The following is a 24,805-nucleotide window of genomic DNA, read 5'->3' on the forward strand; positions in this document are numbered from 1 at the left end:
CACCCTCCCATCGGCTCCCATCCCAGAGGTCCGTGGAGGCTCCCGTGTTCGTCTCCTTTGTGCCAGGCACCGCACCCCCTGCCCCTGTGTCCCCTGCTGCCCTGACTGAGGAGTCTGTGGACTTGCTTCGACAGATCCATGTCGGGCAGACATCAATGCTGAGTGTCCTCCATGCACACACCAGTCTGTTGAGACAACTGGTGTCGTTCATGGAGGGCATTTCATCGGGCATGTCTGCCCTACAGAGGACCAATCAGTCCGTGGCCTCCTCCCTGACGGTAGCAGTGTCCCTCCTCCAACAGTCCGCACCCCTCCTACCCCTGCACCACCCACAATTCCTAGCACCCTACCTGTCCCAAGCACACAAACACCAGCACATTCACACAAACCCACAGACACGGGCAGCACACAAACACCCAAACCAAGGGTTAGACGTGCGCACAAGCAACCTCAGGGGACTGATACCACACTCACAGGGGATGGTTTGCAGACACACACACAGTCATCCACAACCACTTCGCAGTCCTCTGATACCTCTCCCTCCCAGGCCCTTTCCCTTGCCTCACCTGCAACCCCATCTCCCCAGAAGCTCTTCCTCTGTGACATTGGCCTCTTCCCCACTGACCCAGCAGATACAGCTTACAAGGGGAAGAGGAAGTCTCCACACACAGAGGGGAGTGCCCCTCACACCCGTACACCCTCACCCAGGCGCAGTCAGACTGAGGCCCCCACCCGCAAGTCCCCCCAGAGCCAGAAGAGCAAGACACCACCCCGACCCGTAGCTCCACGACAAAGTCTCTGTCCTCCATCCCCCAGGCCACCACTCCACAGGTTCCCCCGCCACACCCTGCCCCAGGTTCCCCCACCCACAGATACACCATCCCCAAAATGCTGAGGCCCTCCCCCACCACTTGCTTTTCCACCCACACCACCCCCAGTCAGACAGTTTGTGCCACTGATGTGGCGACTGTGTCTCCCCCCTCTGTCCTGCCGACCTCACCTGAACCCCATTCCGCTCCCATTGAGTTACTCACTGCAGTGGAGTCCACGACCACTCCATCTGACCTGCCCACTGCAGTTGTGCCAACACCCACCCCATCTGACTTGTGTCCCACAGTTGTGACTGCACCCACTACTTCAGTCAGCTCCACTGCAGTTGCCAGTGACTCTCCTGCATCCACCACCCCTTCACTGCCTCCTTCTGCTGAGCCCTGATCCTGTCCCCGCGGTGCCTGGCCTGCCCCCAAGGATGCTCCTCCGAGGGGATGTCCCCTTTCCTTACCAGTGCAGGCAAGCAACGTGTGACAGTTGTCACTCAAATCACATTGTTGACATTTGGATATGGACTGGCCATTGGCCTTTGTTTGGAAAGGACTTTGCATTTAAAAATTGCTGAATAAAGCTTTTTTACTTATCCTTGTGAATTTGATTTAGCTGTACATTATGTTGATGATGTTTAGCATGACCTTGCAGTTGTAATGCTGGATTTCCAATGTTGAATACTGAGGTGTTGATGTGAGGTACTCCATGTGGTCCATGAGATATGTATCCTATTCTGGTCGGTATCCATGTCATCCTTTGCAGCTAACTGGGTGTGTCATGATTAATAATTTGTGAACATCTCTGTAAACATTTCATTTGCATGGTCACATCTGTGGCTTGCACACATGCACATATGATGTGCTTCCCATTGTCCAATTAGCCTATTTCCCTGACTGTGGGCGCATCTCCACTAGACATGTAGGTGTGGGCATCATTGGTGTAGGAGCAACTGGGTCCTCTGTGCAACTTGTTGGACATATGTATTGAGTGTGTGCAGATGACTTAAGGGACACTCCCGTACCCAGGCTGTTGTGACCAGAGCCTTCATTGTGTGGTAACTGATGGCTGACTGACCAAGTGTTCTGCTGACATGACTGAGACCTGCTGGGACTATGTTTGGCATAGCTGAGCTTCCACAGGAGTTGAGTCCCCTCAAGTAAGTGTGTTGTTCCGTGACATTGCCTGGGCCCATGGTGTGTGTTGTTTGGGCATGTGTGTGTGTGTCAGCATCCCTTTTCATACACAGGCAGTGTTCCCTTGATATGTTCCTGTTGTTGATGTTTGCTGAGTTGTACTGTGTTCATCCCACATCTTTGCCATGGGCTACCAGATGTGTGGGTGCATGACACACTACTGTTAATTGGTGTTTCATCATTGAAATTTGTCAGTTCTGAGTGGTGATGATGTGGTCAGACGCAGATGGGACACAGCCAGGGGTCACCAAAGCACTTATTTGTTAGCAATAGCATGTAGTTGTCCCTAGATGGTACCTTTCAGTGATTGAGACATGTGTATGTGTGTGTGACTGCTCCCACTCGTCCGGTTCAGGGCTGCAATGTTGGCAGGTGTCAGCATGTATGCCTTGTGGTTCTCCTTGGCTTCTGCATTTAGTCCTGGGACTGTGGCAGGTATTCCGAAGGTTAAGGGAGCTTTGACGTCATGGCCATGTACCACATACTGTGCAGTATGTGTGTAATTCACCAGGGTTGTAGACTGTCCTTGTGTGATGAGTCTGTGCACCTTAGTTCCTCCCAACATTACTGTGTTTGTCATGGGTGCATGTGCAATGTCACCTGTCCATGTGGGCTTCACAGATGCACATTGGTGCAGTTCAGGGTGTGTAGTGTTCAGGGTGGACTGATGTAAATGTTTACATGGATGGGCCCCTAGCTCCTGTTTGTCCATGGATGACGGGCCATGCTGAGTGATTTGTGTTTGTGTAGGTGTGATGTACATTTGTGGCACAGGACACATGTCTGGGTTTCACAGTTTGTACGACATCTACCTTTGACATCACAGTGGACGTGTCATGCATGCTTGTGTCACCCCAATGTCTGGTCCCTGGGGGTAGTGCTGTTGTGTATCAGTCTCTTGCTGTGTTAGTTGCTGTTCATTCCAGCTGGTGTCACATGTGTCTGTTGTGCTCCCTCTCATCTCACAATGCCTGAATGCCCACTAAGGGGGGCCCAATGATGGGTTACTTTTGTATGGCACTGTGTCCACATCTGTGTCACTGTGGTTCAGCCCCCTCATGTGTTGTGTAGTTTTCTGGGGATACTGAGACACACACACACACATTGTGTCAGATGTGCAGTGTTGGGTTGCCTGTTTGTGTTTGTGCATCTGCACCAGTGCATTGGTATTGCTGTTGTGGGCCATTGTCTGGATGTTGTTTTTGTGATTTTCCCTGCTGTCCCTGTGAGTCATATCATGTCATTCTGCACATTCATCCTGGTTGTTAGGTCCCATTGCTGCCATGGAATGGGAGTTTGTGACCTGCCACCTACAGTCTACACAGGATGCTTTGATTTGTGTGTCTATTTTCGAGATGTGTGTATGCTTTGTGATGCTCACTCCTGCTTTTGTGTCATTGTACACTGTATGCAATGTCAGCCCCCATCGGTGGTGCTTGTCTGCACATGGCTGAGAGTATGTTAGGGTTTCACAGCACTGTCAGCCTCACCACATCTCTGTGGGTATGGGACACAACCACTACTTTGCCACAAAAGTGTTTCATGTGTTGGGAGCAGGAATCATACATGCTGTTTGGCATTTGCAGCTTTGACCATGATAACACTTACCTTTTGGTCACTGTGATGAGGGGGCTTTTAGACCCCATTACCACAATGCTCAACATTTGCTGCAGTTTGGAACCCCACACTTAACTTTTGTTCTACACAGTGAGGGGGTGTTAGTGCACATTGACACAGTGCTATAGTGATGCTTGCCTTGTGTAGGCCACACCCAGTTTTTGGTCACACATGTGATGGTAGTTACATTGTATGTTTGAAGTCATTATCACTGTTGTGGGCATTTGTCACAGACTACACACTGTTGTCATGATCTTAGGGCAGATGTATTTTGCTGACATACTTAATGTTTGTGTATTATGGATGTGTGGCGCATCACCCATCCTATGGGTGGGGGGCAGTAGTGCTGGGCAACAGGTCCCCTATGGGTGGGGGTGGCAGGAGTGATGGGCAACATAGTCACTATAAGTGGGGGTGGCAGGAGTGCTGAGCAACAGATCCCCTATGGGTGGGGGTGGCAGGAGTAATGGGCAACATAGTCCCTATGAGTGGGGGTGGCAGGAGTGATGGGCAACATAAGCCCTAAGAGTGGGGGTGGCAGTAGTGCTGGGCAACATAGTCACTATGAGTGGGGGTGGCAGGGGTGATGGGCACAGGTCCCCAATGGGTGGGGGTGGCAGGAGTGATGGGCAACATAGTCACTATGAGTGGGGGTGGCAGGAGTTATGGGCAACATAGTCACTATGAGTGGGGGTGGCAGGATGATGGGCAACAGGTCCCCTATGGGTGCGGGTGGCAGGAGTGATGGGCAACATAGTCACTGTGAGTGGGGGTGGCAGGACTGATGGGCAACATAAGCCCTATAAGGGGGGTGTCAGGAGCGATGGGCAACAGGTTCCCTATGGGTGGTGGTGGCAGGAGTGATGGGCAACATAAGCCCTATGAGTGGGGGTGGCAGGAGTGCTGGGCAACAGGTCCCCTATGGGTGGGGGTGGCAGGAGTGATGGGCAACATAGTCCCTATGAGTGGGGGTGGCAGGAGTGATGGGCAACATAAGCCCTATGAGTAGGGGTGGCAGTAGTGCTGGGCAACATAGTCACTATGAGTGGGGGCGGCAGGAGTGATGGTCAACAGGTCCCCTATGGGTGGGGGTGGCAGGAGTGATGGGCAACATAAGCCCTATGAGGGGGGGGGGTGGCAGGAGTGATGGGCCTCAGGTCCCCTATGGGTGGGGGTGGCAGGATTGATGGGCAACATAAGCCTAATGGGTGGGGGTGGCAGGAGTTCTGGGCAAAAGGTCCCCTATGGGTGGGGGTGGCAGGAGTGATGAGCAACATAAGCCCTATGGAGGGGTGGCAGGAGTGATGGGCAACTGATCCCCTATGGGTGGGGGAGGCAGGAGTGATGGGCAACATAAGCCCTATGGGGGGTGGTAGTGGTGCTGGCCATGCAACCCCTATGGTGGCCTGTTGCTAGTGGCCAGGATATGGATCCCCTGGGTGTGTGTGACATTTTGCGGGTACGTGTCGTTTGTTTGTGTGGTGGGTGTTTGACTCACCATCTGCGCCGTCCACATCTGTTCCCTGATCCGGTCATAGATGTACAGTACTGGTATGGCCTGCGCGATGGGATTCATGATGTGTTCGTCTCGTACATGCTGCTTGTTGCTCCGTCTCGTACCCGTTGCAAGCTGGTCCGTCACGTAGCCATGGATTGTGTTCTGGCGTGAATCGTACCTGATATGCTTCTCTTCCAGATGCTGTGACGTGCTGTACGTGGTGACGCGTCCGGCACATATGATTTGCGCATCGTACTTGTCCGGCCGGAAACTGCTGTGGATTCTGCTTCCGGGCGACTTGGTTCTGCGTTCGGAGGTACGGCTCAGACGGAGAATGAAGCTTGGATCACAGCCTACGTGTCGGTCGGATTTTTGTCAGTTATGCGCATCGTACTTCATCGCCCGGACGGAACGGTTTCGGGTATGAGTCGGTCGCAAGGTAAGGCTACGAACAGCTCTCGGAGAGCTGTCCGACCCGGATCGGAATCGACCCCAGTGTTGAGTATTTTTGACTTATTTGTCAAGTTACTTCTCTTGGTAAGGATTATGACTAGCCACAGGATGACCGCCCAGCAGGTTGTTGGTATGCTTTTTGAGTCTTCTTCTGACCATGATTATGAGACTGACTGTTCATCTGAGGCAGAGGAGGAAGGCCAGGATTCTGGCAGTGAATTTCCTGTTAGAGATGAATCATCTGATGATGATGCTACTCTCAGTGCAGATGAAGTGCCTTTTTTAGAGGAGGACACTGAACTGCCAATAGTGCAGCAAGAGGCATCAGGATTGCAGCCCTGAGCTGCAAGGCTTCCCATTGGAAGTTCTGGGCTCTGAGTTGACCCAAACATGGTGCAGCCGGTGTTGCCTGTCTGTAGTGGTGTTGCAGGGTGTAGAGTCAATCGTGATCATTTCTGCCTATACATTTCTTTCAGTATTATATGGACAATGTATTTTTGTCTGAGATTGTTGAGCAGACTAATTTGTATGCTGAACAGTATTTGAGGAACAACAGTGCCAGAAGTAAGCACCACTCTAGAGCTACCCTTGTGGTCTCCCACAAATCTGGATGAGCTAAAGACGTTCTTGGGTTTAACTTTTTTGATGAGCCTGATAAGGAAGCTGTCGCTGTCTTCTTATTGGTCTACTAATCCCTTGATGGGAACAGCTATATTTCCTGCAACCATGAGTCGTAATCAGTATTTGCTTCTTTTTCAGATATTGCATTTTGTTGATAATGCTTTAACATTGCCCTGAGATCACCCTGATTGTGACCCTCTTTTTAAGGTTCGGCCTGTCCTTGATCACTTTGTAGATTGATTTTCAGAGATCTAAGTGCCAGGGAAAGAAACAACTGTGGATGAGTATTTGGTCCTGTTCAAGGGCTGATTGGTTTTTAGGCAGTACATTCTTAGCAAGAGGGCACGTTATGGAATTAAGATGTCTATGCTGTCTCAGAGTAGTATCTGATATGTCTATAATTTCAGGGTCTACACTGGTAGGGACTCCAGTATTAACCCCCCTGGTTGTCCATTCAGTTTTGGAGTTACAGAGAAAATTGTGTGGGAATTTGGTAGAGGACTTTTTAACTAAGGTCACCATTTATGCGTAGATAACTTTTACACTGGTGTGCCATGGTTCAGGTAATTGTTCAAGGTGAACACTGTATGTTGTGGCAGAATCCGCTCTAATCTAAAAGAGCTAGTTTGTAAAAAAAAATGTTTTTGAAGGGGCAGTGCCTTACATAGTGATGAGCTTCTAGCTGTGGAATTTTCGGACAGGAGAGATGTCTATATGCTGACTACCATCCATAATGAAAGCACTTCACCTGTGACTGTTTGGGGTCAGGTTGCTGAAGTGTTGAAACCTATGTGCATTTTAGACTACAATAAGCACATGTGTGGTGTAGATCGAGTAGATCAGAGATTGGAATCTCACACTGATCTTCGTAAGGCGTTTGTTTGGTATAAGAAGTTGGTTATCTATTAATTCCATTTAGCAAGCTACAATGCCTTTGTTGTACTTAAGGATTGCTCTCAGGAGTCAAAGATGCAAAGATGACTTTTGTTCAGTTTCAGCAGTCTCTGATAGGCCGCCTTGTTTTAGTGGAACAGGCAGGAGCTCCTGGAGAAGTAGTGGTGAAGGATGTGGCTAGATTGAAAGATCGCTACTTCCCTGATCACCTTCCTCCCATGGCCAAAAAAGTCTTCCCCGCTAAGAAATGTAGAGTCTGTGCCCGAAGAGGTGTGCGGAAGGAGAATCATATTTACTGCCCCTATTTTCCTTCTATTCCTGGGCTGTGTGTGCCCACATGTTTTAAATTGACCCACACTCAACTGAGTTTTTGGTTGACTGGTCTGTATTGTTTTATATTTTTTGTTCAGATTTCATGGTTGGCATAAGTATGATGTATTTAGTAAGAGCTGTTGTGTTTGTAGTTATAGTTTTTTATTTATTGCCAATAGGTTTGTGTTTTCTTTCTTTGCATAAAAAATGTTATGGCGTTTGGTGGTGTGCGTGGGCTGGTGCTTGGCTGGTGGTGAGCGTAGACTGGCGCTTGGATGTTGCTTTGTGTAGACTGGTGCTTGGCTGTCAGTGTGTGTGGACTGGTGCTTAGCTGGCAGTGTGTGTGGACTGGCACTTGGGTTGCGGTGTGTGTGGACTGGCGCCTGGCTAGCAGTGAGGGAGTAGTGACTTGATGCCAGTCACTAACCCTGGGCAAAGCACTACGCTATGCTCGCGTAGTTTGCGAAGTTTGCGCTACTTCGCACTAGGCGGATTGCACGTAGCACAGTGCAAACAAGCGTAGCGTAGTGCAGTGGTCATTTTTTGCTTACTCGCGGTCCTCAACGTCAAGTTGGCAACTGCGAGCATGCAAAATGACATCCCGGCGAGACTTTTTCCTCGTTCGCGATCAGTAACATCAAGTTGCCGATTGCGAGCGTGGAAAATAAACCTCCCGGCGAGATTTTCAACGCGGGGAGGTCAGGTTTCTCATTGCACGCGACCGCTCGCGATGAGAAACTACCAGTCCGCGCTGAGAAAGCTGCCGCTCGAGTAAAAATCTACTTGAGCGGCAGAAAACTACAGCTCGCACTGTGCAAGATGCCGTTTTCAATGATTGCACAGTGCCAGATGCTTGTCCGCACTGTGCAATCATTGAAAATGGCATCTTGCACAGTGCGAACAGGGTACTACGCAGTTCGCGAGGTGCTACATGTAGCTCGTGTAGTGCGAAGTGCACTTTGCGTAGCTACGCGTAGTGCTACTTCGCGAACTACGCCCTGGGTAGTGGTCACTACACACACTGCTAGCCAAATGCCAGTCCACGCACTCCATCAACCGGTGTTGTTGCAGTGTCAGCCATTGGGCGTATGAAAATGATAGGCTCTTGAATGGCGCTGCCTGTTATATTGATATGAGTGCTGTGATGGGTTGGGCCCACGGCTGGCAGTGTGAATGGTATTGTATGTGTCATGAATGAAAGGTGCATGAATGGCCTGTAAAGAGTTTGGTGCCTTGCTGTGGCTTTACAGCTCACGAACTGTGAGTCATTGGTTCATGTTTTTAACGTTTTATCTATTAGCAATGCATTTCCTTTTTGTGAAATCGCTTGTTAATAAAATGTTACGCTCTGAACCTTCACTCAGCCTCGTGTCAAATCCAACCAGTATGTCTGTTACTTGAGGAATAATTGGTTGTAAAGTAATATTTGCATTTTCTGGCTTCCTCTGCAAGGGTGTATATTTTTTTGACAGTGTCAGTTGATGTGAGTGTTGTAATGTGATGGGCTGTGGCTGGCAGTGTGAAGGGTCTTATATGCGTCACGTAAGGAAGATGTGTGAATGGACTGTAAAGAGATTGGTGCCTTGTCATGGCTTTATAGCTCATGAGCTGTGAGTCATTGGTTCAGGTTTTTAACCTTTTAACCATAAACAGTGTATTTCCTTTTTATGAAATCTCTTGTTAATAAAATTTTAAGCTGTGAACCTTCACTCACCCTCATGCCAAATCCAACTCGTATGTGTGTGTACTTGAGGAATAGTTGGTTGGGAAGTAATATTTGCATTTTCTGGCTTTGTCTGCAAGGGTGTACATTGTCTCTAGGGAAAATCTACCAATTCTCAAAATTTGCATAAGGTAGAAACCCTGGGGCATACAGGGTGGGATCGGTCTTGTGTATCCCAACAAGTTTTCTTACCCAAAATGCTCTGCAAACCTCTAAATGTGACAACAGACACACATTTTCATTGCATTACAGTGCCATATTCTTCTAAAATCAAAAAGAATCCACAAATTCCCTACTGCCCAGTGTTACCCCAGGTCTACCGATAAAAATGGTACCTCACATGTGAGGGTGGGCCAAGTGTCCACCACCAGGAAAGGCCCAAAACTTATTGTGGAGGCATCAAAAATGATCAATCACAATACAACCTAATTTTGCAAGGGGGTCACCTGCGTTTTTGGTCCCGGGCTCGGTGGCCATGTAGAGAAACCTACCAAACCCAGACATTTCTGAGTCTGGGGGAGTCCAAGGATGTGTGGCTTGCATGTATCCCCCATCATTTTCTTACCCAGAATCGCCTGCAAACCTCAAATTTTGCTACAAAATCTAATTTTTCTCACATTTGTGTGGGTAAATTGCTGTGCTGGCACAAATTTCCTACCACCCAGCATTCCCTTTGGTCCGCTGAGTAAAATGATACCTCACTTATGTGGATGGGCCAAGGCCCTGCGACTGGGAAAGGTAAACAATGTAGAGATTGAGGGGCTAGCACAGCAAGTTCTAAACACTATATTTTTGTTTCTATACATTTTTAGGTTGACTGCATTGGACACCCACACAAGTGAGGTATCATTTTCATCTCGAGACCCAGGGGACAGCTGGATGGTATGAAATGTGTGCCTGCGTGGTGATCCCAGACAGAAATGTAAGAATTTTTTTATTTTTTTAAGCTAAATTTGAGGATCACAAGGGATTATGAGTAGAAAAACGTTGGGAGATCCATGTAAGCCACACATCCTTGGACTCCCCCAGGTGTCTAGTTTTCAGAAATCTCTTGGTTTGGTCGGTTTCCCTAGATGGCCACTGAGCCCGGGACCATAAACGCAGGTGGCACCCTTGAAAAACCAGGTTGTTTTATGATAGATAGGTGGGCACCTGTGTTTTTGGTCCTGGGCTTGTAGACATCTAAGGAAACCTAAAAAACCAACACATTTTTTAAAAATGAGACACCCATGGGAGTCCAGGGAGGTATGGCTTCCGTTGATACCCCAACATTTTCCTTCCCAAAATCCGCTGTAAACCTCAAATTTAGCTAAAAAGTCATATTTTCCTCTAATATCTGTGTGGGAGAGTTGTGGGATCACCGCACGGCACAAATTTCCCACCACTCAGTTCTCCTCTCAGTCTTCCGATAAAAATGATACCTTACTTGTGTGGCTGGGCAAAGTGCCTATGACATAGAAGGGACAAAAATGTGTAGACATTGAGTGGGTCCAAAGCAGGTCCAAAAGGGCAGTTTATTTATACGTTTTTAGGCTGACGCTACTTTGGCCACCCATACAAATGAGGTATCATTTTCTCAGGAGACCAAGGGGAATGCTGGGTGGTAGGAAATTTATGCCTGCGCGGTGATCCTACAAATTAACCACACACAAATGTGAGGAAAATGTGACTTATAATACAGAAGAAAGCAGCTAGGTTATAGATGAATGCACTGCCTAGACATGTCACTCTATAGTAATGAGGGTATTGCCCACCGCTATGAGGCGATAGTTGTGTTACAATGCTTAACTGTCTATATATGCCGCCCGGCCCCCGGGATGTGGGCTGAATGGCTGTGTGCATTGCTAAACCGAAGAATGTGATCGGAGATTGTAGGGGGTGCCGGTTGCCCCGATGGTTATTTTGCTGAAAATGTTGCAATAAAAAACATGTTTTAAAAAAAAAAAAAAAAATGAGGGTATTGCCCACCTCAGATGGCCAGCTGCCAAAAAGACCATAGGATAAGTTCACATTCACAAGGGTATGAGAGGCAATATGTTATACATTTCACTGTGTTCACACAGTAGTACAATTAATTGGAGAGTCCATGCAGAAGCTTGTAATCTTAGTTGTTCTTTAATCTTTAGATGTTTAGAGTTCGATACAACCACAGCAAATGCATTTCGCCCAAGCATGGGCTTCTTCAGGGCAAATTATGACAGCCAATGTAGCGCAAAGGCGCATGAAGAGTATAATTGTAGAGTATTGTGTAGTCAAGGTGGACCTCACAGTGCACTTGCACTGTAGTTGATGGGCGGTTGTGGACACTTGATAATGTCTCAAACTGAACTCGATCCTGGGTGAGTAAATCTGAAGACTCGTCAATCTGCGCCGTATATCAGCTCAGCTCAGCTATCTCAGCTTCGCTAAGCTAGATACCCTACAAACATACTCTTCGTGCGCCTTTGCGCTACATTGGCTGTCATAATTTGCCCTGAAGAAGCCCATGCTTGGGTGAAACGTTTTGGCTGTGGTTGTATCGAACTCTAAACATCTAAAGATTAAAGAACAACTAAGATTACAAGCTTCTGCGTGGACTCTCCAATTAATTGTACTACTGTATGAACACAGTGAAACGTATAACGAATTGCCTCTCATACCCTTGTGAATGTGAAAATGTGACTTAGTAAGTAAATTTTAGGTTTGCGTGGGATTCTAGGTAAGAAAACACTGGGGGATCCATGCAAGCCACACTGCCAGCCAAGAGTTAGTACACGCACACCACAATCCATGCACACCACCAGCCAAGCGCTATCCACGCACACTGCCAGCCAAGCACCATCCACACTCCATACACTGCCAGCCAAGCGCCATCCATGCACACTGCTAACCAACCGACATTCACGTACACCACCAGTCAAATGCCATCCATGCACACAGTTAGTCAAGCACTATCCATGCACACCACCAGCCAAGCGCCACCTACACACTTCACTAGCCAAGCGCCATCCCAGCACACTGCCAGCCAAGCAGGGCCGGACTGGGAACAGCAACCAGCCCTGACAGATTTCTGCTCAACCAGCCCTGGGAGGGGGATGTGCTATTAGAAGCACCGTCCCTTGTTTGTTACTGGGTGCTGAAACCGGCCCCCAGCGACAAAACTGGCCCCCACAGCCAGAAAAACAGCTCCCACCCCTCCGGCCCATCGGGAAAATGCCTGGTGCCCACTACAGCCAGTCCAGCCCTGTAGCCAAGCACCACCCATGCACACAGTTAGCCTAGCACCAGTCCGTGCACACCACCAGCCAAGTGCCACTCCACACACAACACCAGGCAAGCGCCAATCTACACACACCGCCATCAAGCGCGAATCTACACGCACCATTAGCCAAGTGCAGGTCCACACACACTGCCAGCAAAATGCCAGCCAAAGGTCAGTACATGCAGACCATCAGCCAAACTCCAGTTCACACACACGCACACACACAAACTCTCCCTGGTTTCGAGTGGTTTTCTGCCCCGGCTTGGGGGCAGATGAGACTAAAAATATCACTGAAACAGCCAAAATGTGTGTCTAAAAAAAGAGGAGCAACTCTTGCCCATGGGGCTTCTCCCTGACATGCCCATAAACAGATCCCTGGTGCTTAGTGGGCGCTATGCCCCCGGGGGTGCAGATAAGGGAATATTGCCCCGATCTGCCTTCGGGGAGGGGCAGAAAGACTATTTTGGGAGAGGGGGCATTAGCATGCCCATTCTCGGCATAACCCACCCCTACCTAAAAAAAAAACCAACATAATCCCTGGTGCCTAGTGGGCTTTCTGGCCCGCGGGGGCAGATCAGGGGTTATTGCCCCATCTGCCTCTCAGGGGAGGTAGAAAGACTGGCAATGTTTTGGTGGGTGGGGGCATTTGCATGCCCATTTTGGGCAGCCCCCACCCATGTACAAAAAAAGACAATCCCTGGTGCCTAGTGGGCTTTATGCCCCCCGGGGGCAGATCAGGAGCTATTGCCCCCATCTGCCTCCTGGGGGGGGCGAAACACTGGAATATTTTTTGGGGGGAGGTGGGAGCATTGGCATGCCCATTTTGGGCAGCTTCCACCCCAATATACAAAAAAATGTCAGTGGTGCCTAGTGTGCTCTTTGCTCCCCCGAAGGGGCAGATTGGGGTCTATTAGCTCCATCTGCCTCCTGGGGGTGGGGGGGGGGCAGAAATAATGTGGAATTTTTAAGGCAGGGTGGGGGCATAGGCACGCCCATTTTGGGCAGCCCCCATCACTTTATACATCCAAAAATAATCCCTGGTACCCCCCTGGGGGGGGTGAATGGGAGTTACTGCCCCCATCTTCCTCCCAACTGTGGCAGAAAGACTGGGATTTTTTTAGGGGTGGGTGGGGGCATTGGCATGCTGATTTTGGGCAGTCCCCCACCCCTATAGCAATAAAAAAAATCCCTGGTGCCTAGTGTGATTTCTGCCCCCTGGAGGACAGATCAGGGGCTATTGCCCCATCTGCCTCCTTGTGGCAAAAAGACTGATCTTGACTAAAAATATGGCGGGAGCAAACACCCTTGCCCAAGAGCCCGCTCACCCCCCTCCCAGGTGCCTAGTGGGTGTTGTTCAACACTCCGTCCATCATCCCCTTTGGCTTTGCTTTGTTCGCCCTAAGTTGGCAGGGTATGCCCAGATGTGGGCCCCTTGCTCACTTTGCCACTGGATTCAAGATAGCCTGGCCGATGAGGGTTATGGACCCAAAACTGGTCCCAGGATGCTTGTTTCTGGTCCAGGGAATACATGGCTTGGCAGTTCAGGCTGGACTGTTCCCATGAGGCACAGGGTCAGACTGATTTGCATATGGCCATGTTTGAACTGGGGTGGTGGAGTGAGCTAAAGAATGACGATGGATTAAACCCAGATCAGTTGACTGGGGGTGAGTGCTTGCTATGTTCAACACTCCGTCCATCATCCCCTTTGGTTTTGCTTTGTTCGCCCTAAGTTGGCAGGGTATGCCCAGACCTGAGTCCCTTGCTCACTTTGCCACTGGATACAAGATAGCCTGGCTGATGAGGGTTATGAACCCGAAACCGGTCCCAGGATGCATGTTTCCAGTCCAGGGAAGACATGGCTTGGCAGTTTGGGCTGGAGTGTTCCCATGAGGCACAGGGTCAGACTGATTTGCATATGGCCATGTATGAACTGGGGTGGCGGACTGAGCTAAAGAATGATGATGGATTAAACCCAAATCAGTTGACTGGGGGTGAATGCTTGCAATGTTCAACACTCCGTCCATCATTCCCTTTGGTTTTGCTTTGTTCGCCCTAAGTTGGCAGGGTATGCCCAGACGTGGGTCACTTGCTCACTTTGCCACTGAATTCAAGATAGCCTGGTGATGAGGGTTATGAACCCGAAACCGGTCCCAGGATGCTTGTTTCCGGTCCAGGCAGGGAAGGCATGGCTTGGCAGTTAGGGCTGGACTTTTCCCATGAGGCACAGGGTCAGACTGATTGGCATATGGCCATGTCTGAACTAGGGTGGCGGAATGAGCTAAAGAATGATGGTGGATTAAACCCCGATCAGTTGACTGGGGGTGAGTGCTTGCTATGTTCAACACTCCGTCCATCATCCCCTTTGGTTTTGCTTTGTTCGCCCTAAGTTGGCACGATATGCCCAGACGTGGGCCCCTTGCTCACTTTGCCACTGGATTCAAGATAGCCTGGCCGATGAGGGTTATGAACCCAAAACTGGTCCCAGGATGCTTGTTTCTGGTCCAGGGAAGACATGGCTTGGCAGTTCAGGCTGGACTGTTCCCATGAGGCACAGGGTCAGACTGATTTGCATATGGCCATGTTTGAACTGGGGTGGTGGAGTGAGCTAAAGAATGACGATGGATTAAACCCAGATCAGTTGACTGGGGGTGAGTGCTTGCTATGTTCAACACGCCGTCCATCATCCCCTTTGGTTTTGCTTTGTTCGCCTGAAGTTGGCAGGGTATGCCCAGACGTGAGTCCCTTGCTCACTTTGCCACTGGATACAAGATAGCCTGGCTGATGAGGGTTATGAACCCGAAACCGGTCCCAGGATGCATGTTTCCAGTCCAGGGAAGACATGGCTTGGCAGTTCGGGCTGGACTGTTCCCATGAGGCACAGGGTCAGACTGATTTGCATATGGCCATGTATGAACTGGGGTGGCAGACTGAGCTAAAGAATGATGATGGATTAAACCCAAATCAGTTGACTGGGGGTGAATGCTTACAATGTTCAACACTCCGTCCATCATTCCCTTTGGTTTTGCTTTGTTCACCCTAAGTTGGCAGGGTATGCCCAGACGTGGGTCACTTGCTCACTTTGCCACTGAATTCAAGATAGCCTGGCGATGAGGGTTATGAACCCGAAACCGGTCCCAGGATGCTTGATTCCGGTCCAGGGAAGACATGGCTTGGCAGTTCAGGCTGGACTGTTCCCATGAGGCACACGGTCAGACTGATTTGCATATGGCCATGTCTGAACTGGGGTGACGGAGTGAGCTAAAGAATGATGATGGATTAAACCCAGATCAATTGACTGGGGGTGAGTGCTTGCAATGTTCAACACTCCGTCCATCATCCCCTTTGGTTTTGCTTTGTTCACCCTAAGTTGGCAGGGTATGCCCAGACGTGGGTCTCTTGCTCACTTTGCCACTGGATTCAAGATAGCCTGGCTGATGAGGGTTATGAACCCGAAACCGGTACCAGGATGCTTGCTCCGGTCCAGGGAAGACATGGCTTGGCAGTTCGGGCTGGACTATTCCCACGAGGCACTGGGTCAGACTGATTTGCATAAGGCCATGTCTGAACTGGGGTGGTGGAGTGAGCTAAAGAATGATGATGTATTAACCCAGATCAGCTGACTGGGGGTGAGTGCTTGCTATGTTCAACACTCCGTCCATCATCCCCATTGGTTTTGCTTTGTTCGCCCTAAGTTGGCAGGGTACGCCAGACGTGGGTCCCTTGCTCACTTTGCCACTGGATTCAAGATAGCCTGGCTGATGAGGGTTATGAACCCAAAACTGGTCCCAGAATGCTTGTGTCCGGTCCAGGGAAGAGATGGCTTGGCAGTTTGGGCTTGACTATTCCCACGAGGCACAGGGTCAGACTGATTTGCATATGGCCATGTCTGAACTGGGGTGGCGGAGTGAACTAAAGAATGATGATGGATTAACCCAGATCAGTTGACTGGGGTTGAGTGCTTGCAATGTTCAACACTCCGTCCATCATTCCCTTTGGTTTTGCTTTGTTCGCCCTAAGTTGGCAGTGTATGCCCAGACGTGGATCCCTTGCTCACTTTGCCACTGGATTCAAGATAGCCTGGCTGATGAGGGTTATGAACCAGAAACCGGTACCAAGATGCTTGTTTCCGGTCCAGGGAAGACATGGCTTGGCAGTTCGGGCTGGACTGTTCCCATGGGGTACAGGGTCGGACTGATTTGCATATGGCCATGTCTGAACTGGGGTGGCAGAGTGAGCTAAGGAATGATGATGGATTAAACCCAGATCAGTTGACTGGGGGTGAGTGCTTGCAATATTCAACACTCCGTCCATCATCCCCTTTGGTTTGCCTAGTGGGTGGATCCCTGCTTGGGGATCCCCAAGCAGGGATCCACTAGGGCCGGGAGCCTTCCTACGGCCATGAGCACTATGGCGTCGGTTGGCTCCCGACTATCCGACGCACACAACGGGTTAATAACTCCTTGCTATGTTAACCTATGTGGCAGGGGATTTGCAAGGGGAAAGATATTTTATAAAGACCCTGCCTAAATCTACAGGACCTACCATCACTTGAACACCTAGGGTAGATTTTGGGGGTTCTGAATATGTAAAAATATTGCAGATCCTCACTCTACAGTGCTCCTAGCACAAACGTGGATTTTGTGAAGCACTTTTCCACAATGTGGGTAGTGAAATGTGCAATTTCACTTAACCCAGGGCATATAAAACTCATTTTATGAGAGTGCTCCTTATAAATACCCACCTCCCCACCCCTGGGACACCTAGGGGTGACATTGGGGGCACCTAATATGCCCCAACATTGTAGTTTATAAACTTTTAAGTGCCCCAAACACTGAAGTTGTGCATGGGTACAATTTGCATTTCAAAAGCAGTCCTGCAACACGGGGCTGCTTTTAAACTGACCTCAGGCTTCTGCAGTGCACACATGCAAGTGCGGAAAGGGCTTCTGGTCTCCAAACTGCCATGCCCTATTATATACTAGGGACTTAAAGGTAGTTTCAATCCCACTGCCCTATTATGTACTAGGGCCTTAAAGGGGAGGTCATGCCAATCAAAGGGGTACCCTAACCCATAGTACACCCTAGTGTATGTAGGTGTTTTCACTGTATTATAAGTGCCGCTTTCATCATTGCATTGGCCCGGGCCTGGTTAGGTAGAGCCCAGGGTCAGTCAGTGTCAGTTACCACCAGTACCAGTCAGCAAAAAAGTTGTGGGGGGGGCAGTGCACAGGATGACTTTGCAACACCCCTACTCATCCTGTGAGTAGGGGGGCCACTTATTTACCTATCCGATTCGCCACTTTTATGTGTGTGCCCGGGCTTTATTCTGCCCTAGTCCGTCCCGATAGCCTATTAGTGGATTAGCCTAACAAGTGACGCTTCTGCTCTCAGGCACTGTACCAGACTTTTTAGTGGCAACGAGCTGCACAGAATTTGATTTCCCTCAGTAATTCTCCTCCGTGCCATGTGCCAGTCCCCAGCACCGGGGGAGCGAGCGGTGGCTGGCTCAGGAACGGCGGGCCGCTGTCCAGCACAGCGTGTCATGTGATTGCAGTGACTCGCGAGGCCCTGCTAACTGATTAGCAGGCTCGCTCCGGCTTCGCAGGCCCTGGAGGCGGGAGGGCGGAGGTACATCTATTTATATGACTCCAACGAGGGGATGTCTCGCAAAATAACTTGGAGAAATATCGCTATGTGACAAACCCGCAGTGACAGGTAGGGAAATAAGCTGACTCCAGGTGCTGTGCGCCGTGAATGCAATCAGCAGCGGAGCTCCTGTGCCCTTTCAGCAATGCTCAGCGGACAGAAATTGCGAGAATGCATCTTGTCAGGGTTTGTTTGTCCCCCGCTGCAGGTCTCTCTCCTCTGTCCCTTCGCATCAGGGGCCCGTCAGTCAGAGGACTGAGCTTTCAAGCATCGATCCCAAACATCCCTGCTATTAAAAGGGCACATGTCCCGAGCCTCTCTCATGGCACGCACCGCTGGGCCTTCAAGTGCCTGGGCATTAAAAGCCTGCACGTTTTCGTCTCCTCGGTAGGAGGCGCGGCCTTTCCCACCCCTGGCGGCAAAGTGGCCTTTTCCGAAGTCGTTTTTATTTTTTATTTAATTTCACAGTTTTCTATAGTGCCAATAATAATGCGGCTTGCCTCAGTGTCCTCAAACCCTTTTGCAGTATCAGGATGAAGGGCGTGCAGCACGGTGAAAAATCATGAAAGGGAATATGTTCAATGCTTGTAAAGCATCTCATGCAGCTCAGATGGCCCCTCAAAGTACAAGGAAGGAGGGAAGAAAACAGCAGGTGAGCGGAAAGGAAAACAGAGGAGAGAGAGGTAATGAGGAAGGAGCTTTCTGACTAAAATTCAGTTGAACAAATTATTATAAACTCACAATCTGTGTGTTACGGATATCAGAATAATCTACTCAGAGGATAGGACAAAGTGAAACCCATAGCTCGGTGGAGTGTTCCTTGGTGTTTTTTATTTACTGGATGTGCACGCATATGTCAGTGATGAGACCAACCAATCAAAATGTGGGTCGTGTGAGTGGCGGCGGAAGATCGTAGGTGTCTGGTGACCTTTTGGAAATTCAGGCGGTGGTTGATGTATGTGATGTGGCGGGTGAGACCCTTGTGTTCAATAACAAATCACGGTTCAAAGCCAGAGGGTCCTAGGGAAGTTTAGAGACCACACAGGGTTTGTTCCCCAATAGCAAGATCAACAACAGTACAAAACCCTGAGGTCTAACAATGTAGTAAACGGTATAGAAGGTGAAACACAAACAGTGTCTAAGCCCTATTGGGCCTAGACACTGTTTGTGTTTCACCTTCTATACCTTTTACTACATTGTTAGACCTCAGGGTTTTGTACTTTTGGAGACCCTTGTGTTGACATGCGATGTGACACAGTTTGCCCGCAGAAAATGGGCGATGGATTCTTAGATGGGTTATTGTTCCACTTGTGGCTGAACTTTCAGCTTCTTCATGTGAGCAAGCCCTAGAGAGATTATCTTGTGATGATGGAACAGCAATTCTATGTCGACCTAGCCAAAGTTGTGACTTTGAGATAATGGCTGTTGTCTGTCTATGGCAATACACACATGCCATGTAGACCCGGATAACAACATTCAACATCTTTGAGCTAAATAACTCTAGGAATAGGTATCTCAAGTCAACATCAATGAGAATGCGAATGTGGTCACATGTCACAAATTGTCAAAATCAGGAATGAGGTGGTGCGAAGGCTTGTCCAAGCCAAAGTCAAGATAATTGGTGCTGAAGGGTCACATAATTCCATGGCTCTACATCATTAAGGCTGGGGAACCATATTTTCTCTCACACGTGCACCCTTTCTTGCCTATTTCAAGGACACAAAACCTGAGCTGAGCAATCGAATGGTTCTTGTCTAGCCAATGTTGTGCTAATGGAGAGCTGATGGTCTTCGTGCGTATTCTGCTCTTGTGCTCAGTGATTCGAGTACGAAGTACCCTCTCTGTTTTACCCACGCAATACAAGTCACAAGGACATTTTAGGAGATAAATAACATGATGGCTATTGCAATTTGCATTAAAATTCAACAATATCTTTTTGCCAGTCCAAGGGTGTGAGACATGCCTGCCTGTGATTACATTATTACAATGGGAGCAATACATGCATTTCGTCATGCCTTTGAAAACGGTGTTGACATTCGTTGTGGTTTTACTCAGAATTTCCTTTAAATTGCTAGATCTTTTATATGCAAACAAGGGAGGCTCAGCGAAAATCCCTTTAAAATGGATTCTAATTGAAGCAAATCCCATCTTTGTAGAATACTCTTTTTGACAAATTCAGAATTAGTGGAAAATCTAGATACAAAAACTTTGCGGTGGGACCAGGTGGCTTCACTTTCTTTTTCAAAAGGTCATCACAAGGTCATTCAACTGATTGTTGAATTTTAATGCAAATTGCAATAGCCATCATGTTATTTATCTCATAAAGTGTCCTTGTGACTTGTATTACGTGGGTAAAACAGAGAGGGTACTTCGTACTCGAATCACTGAGCACAAGAGTAGAATACGCACGAAGACCATCAGCTCTCCGTTAGCACAACATTGGCTAGACAAGAACCATTCGATTGCTCAGCTCAGGTTTTGTGTCCTTGAAATTGTTGGTTCACGTTCGGACAGGGATATGTCTAAAGTTCTTTCACAGCGTGAATCGTATTGGATTTGGCACATGCAAACTTTATTCCCTAGAGGGTTAAATGACAAATTTGAACTTGCTTGCTTTCTTTAATGTAACCACTGAACGGTAATCTTTGCATCAATTTTGTATTTTACTGATGGTTTCTACTGCGCATTGGTTGCTAAATTTAGATAGGTTTTTACATTTGTATTAGATTAGATTCTCTCCTATATGTCATTGTTAATATTGATTATCACTCACAGTATATCATTGTTGTATGGCATTTCATGTCTATTTATTAAGTCGGATAGAAGTTCCTCTTTTATTTCATCTTCTTTTCCTCCATGTCTATGGTGAGGGGTCTTTTCTTCACTAAACAACTGTTAAGGCATTTTTTATCCTTATTTCCATTGTCACATCGCACTTCTCGACTATTTTTTCACATTTTTATATTTTTTTATTTTTATTTATTATTTTTAGTTTCTAGTGACTTATATTTCGTTTCTAGTTTAAATATGGCGCCTAATACAGCATTAGCGTAGTCCTTTCTTTGTTATCATGTCCGCTATTTCACAGCGTCCGCAGGCTCACTAGTCCGCGACCGGCTTCTCTGCTGTTTGAGAACGATTTTGAATTTCCCGTCTAGAGGTAAGCGTTGTTCAGCATAGTCCACATGCACTTGTAGCGTATTTGAATTTTACGTTTACGTTCATTCTTGGCCCTAATTCTTTTTATTTTCGTAGATTTCTTGTTTTGCTTACAAGGTTTCCAGCTTTGGCCAGTGAGAGGCATATTACCGGTAAGCGACTTTTCGGCTTTCCGGTTTTGTTCAAGCTATTCTCATTTTACTGTTTTTACTCATTCCACTTTAATTATTGGCATCCCCTAATTGTTTTTTACACAGAGACGGGCATATCATTGTTATCTCTCAACTTTGTGGCATTTAAGACGTCGTTAAGTAGACTTGCTGGTTTCCATTGGCGCTTTGTATTTACAAACTTTAGTGCTTTAAGGTATGATCCATTTTCTAGATCACTATCTAAATGATAGTTCAGACACGCGTGGTCACCTGTTTCATTCTCGTTGTCGACACATCTATTTCACATTGTTGGTAATTTCTTGTTCTGACCTTTTTGATTTTCTTTCTTTCTTAATCATTTTTCTAGCTTTTAATAACACTCATGCACACTTCTTTTTGATGGACTTTTAAGTTGGTTCACATTTAAAAACTTGGTGATAAGATCTACCTACTCTCTATTGAATCCATTTAACTATCTATGTCATACTGTTGTACACACAGATTATATTCAGTTTATGTTTACATTTACAGACTTATAGATTCCCCTGCTGAAGGGCTCATGTTTATAGCCCGAAATGCATTGGGATTTTTTGAAGATTGATTTTTGAAGATTGAGAACTTCACAAGCTGATTATAAGCGATATTCTGTTGGTTTCTACACACATGAGAATTTATCTGCGATCATCAAGAATAAAAGCAGATGACTATCATCCTTTTCTGTTTGAAGATTTGTTTATGAAAGCGTGATACAGTAAACAAAGGACTGAGTACCGTCATTGTTTCACCAATATTGTTTATTATTGTATAGTATTTGCTCTTCAATTTTTTAATACATTGTGTATGCTTTAAAGCGAAATTCCGTAGTGCGCCTGGTATTTCTAGGTATTTATCTGGAATTTCCATTGTTCAGTTTGAATCAGGTGGTTGGCAGAGCCCCTCACCTGGTGCACACATCATTGATTTTTGAGGTTTTAAATTACTGATCACTTGAAAAATGTGATTAACTAGAAAAATTGAGTGCATTCCAGCTGCTATATTTTCTATTGTTTACAATCAGCCTGAGCATGCTTTCATTCCCCCCCCCCCTTCAGGTATTTGTGGGTTACCTCCACAATCCCTAACACAATTCCTAAACCCACTTGCTTGGACCACCATTGAGGTTACCATTTTACTTTCAGTATGGTAAAACTCAGGAGAGTAATTGCTCTTCTTTTTTTTTTTTAAAAAAAAGGCTAATTTAAAGAATTTTTGAGATGTGAGCTGTTGAGAAAATATCAAACAAGAATTACAGAAAATAATTGGAGTGTACTTCAGGTCCTTTTTTCTTTTTCTTCTTCTGAACCTTCCTCATTTAAATTCAAAATGTAGGGATGTCCTTGAACAAAGCAGAAGCCAAAAACCAGAGGCACCCAGCTAGTGCACAAATACTTTAACCTGTGGTCTGTGTAACGGACTGAAGTAGCTGGAGCATTGAGTAGCGGTGAGTCAATGATGGCCGTCGTCAAGGCAAGGCTGAAAGGCCAGGTTCCAGGGTTCAAGGTTGTAGAAAGTCGTCTCGAAGTTATGAGTTTCCAAGAGAGGTTGCAAGCACCCAGCTTCTGGGAGACAGTGTCTGGGTGGCTCTTGTCACAGGTGGCGGGCTTGGAACCCACAGGGGGTGCTACGCAAGATACACAGCTCTCTCTTCAGATGGATTAACACATCCAAGCAGGTGGCCACATTTAAAACATTTTATTCATAGCCCGTCAAGTATGTGGATAGTGTTGCCATGCATTAACAATGACACCAGTACACAGACACACATGAAGTGCACAAAGTGGATGTGAACTAGTGGGAGACATTTGGTACAATTATTCCACCTGTAGGAGTCATCGTAAATGATACAAATATTAGGAAACTTCCAACTGTTGTCCATAAGCCTGCAACCACTACTTTCGGAGATTTATTAGTAGTAAACACTGAGCTTATAGCAGTTAGATCCATGGTTTTAAGGGAAAGCTTAGCATTAGACATTTTACTCGCAGAAAAAGGAGGAGTCTGCAAGATGCTCAAATCAACCCACTGCTTTTCATACATACCTGACAAAAATAAGAAAATAGAGGAATTTGCAAACAGCCTTTCAGTCTTGAAACCTGAAGTAAAAGAGTTGGAAACACCTAGCATTTTTGGGAAAGGAGTTCCTGCAATTGGAAATTGGATTGCAACAGCAGGAGGAGATATTTTGCAAGCCATACTTATGCAATCACAGGGAATGCTTATTATTTGTATTTGCTTTATTTAAAGGCAGTAGAGCTTACACTAGAGAAAGGGCAGAGAAAGAAATAAAAGATTTGAAAGACAATTAGAACTAAATATTCTCTTGAATGATCACTACAAAAAGTCATTAAAATTATAAAGTTTGAAATAAAGGTGACAAGATTCAACTGATGATGAAAGTGCCCTTTGAGCAGAACTCACATATGAAACTAAGATAATGTGATGTTTAAGATAATAATCAGATAATATGGGGCACAGGTCGGAAACGATTGAACCTAAAGAAGCTACAGCTTCCATCAAATGCAGGGGGAATGGGAGCCCCATGCTTCTATGCATATTGCCTTGCCACACAACTAAAATGGCTGTCCGATTGGGGAGTGGGTCAAAATCTAAAAGAAATAGCATATACTCCGTGAATGATTGCACAAGGTAGAAAACACTGGTTATGGTGCCCCAATGCTATATCTCCACCCAGGTCCCAAACGCTGCTCAGAATAGCACTAGACCATTGGAAACGAGCACTGAAATACACAGCAAATACCCCCGCATACGAACCCAACATACAATTATTGGGTATTCCCACTAGCACAGGAACACTAACTAGTTGGCAGTTGGAACACAGGACACAAGCCGGGGTGAATACATTTGGTGATCTTTTTGAAGAAGGTACACTCCACACGCACAGATTTCACTAATGAGATAGGAGTAACGGAAGTATTGATCTTCACTCATGCAAGCTTAGTAGCCTATATTAAAAGAAAATGGGCCCTCAGGGAATAGAACCAGCAACAAATTAACTAGTTCATTTGATATACCTTATGGGAACAGGTAGCCACCTAACGCAATGGTTTTATCAGGGGTTACGTACACATCAACCAACCCCGTTACTATTAGTGCATGGTAAATGAGAACAAGACATTTGTAGAACTTTACAGGACAAAGAATGGATCACTATACTTGGGTACCCTAAGCGAGTGTCACATAACACTCGTTTTAAGTTCATCCAATATATGATAACCCAATGAGCGTATTTAACACCACATGCAATAAATTCTATATATCCAAATGCCAATGCAATATGCCCCAGATGTGGTGAGCAGGACGTGGAAGTGACTCATATATTGTGGACCTGTGGTAAGCTTCAAGAGTACTGGGGGGGATAACCACGATGTTGGAAGAAACACTGAGCGATGATAGATTCCAAACAGTTGAAACATGT

The sequence above is a fragment of the Triturus cristatus genome, chromosome 1_2 (genome assembly GCF_964204655.1).
Source record: "Triturus cristatus chromosome 1_2, aTriCri1.1, whole genome shotgun sequence".
NCBI classification, from domain to species: Eukaryota; Metazoa; Chordata; class Amphibia; order Caudata; family Salamandridae; genus Triturus; species Triturus cristatus.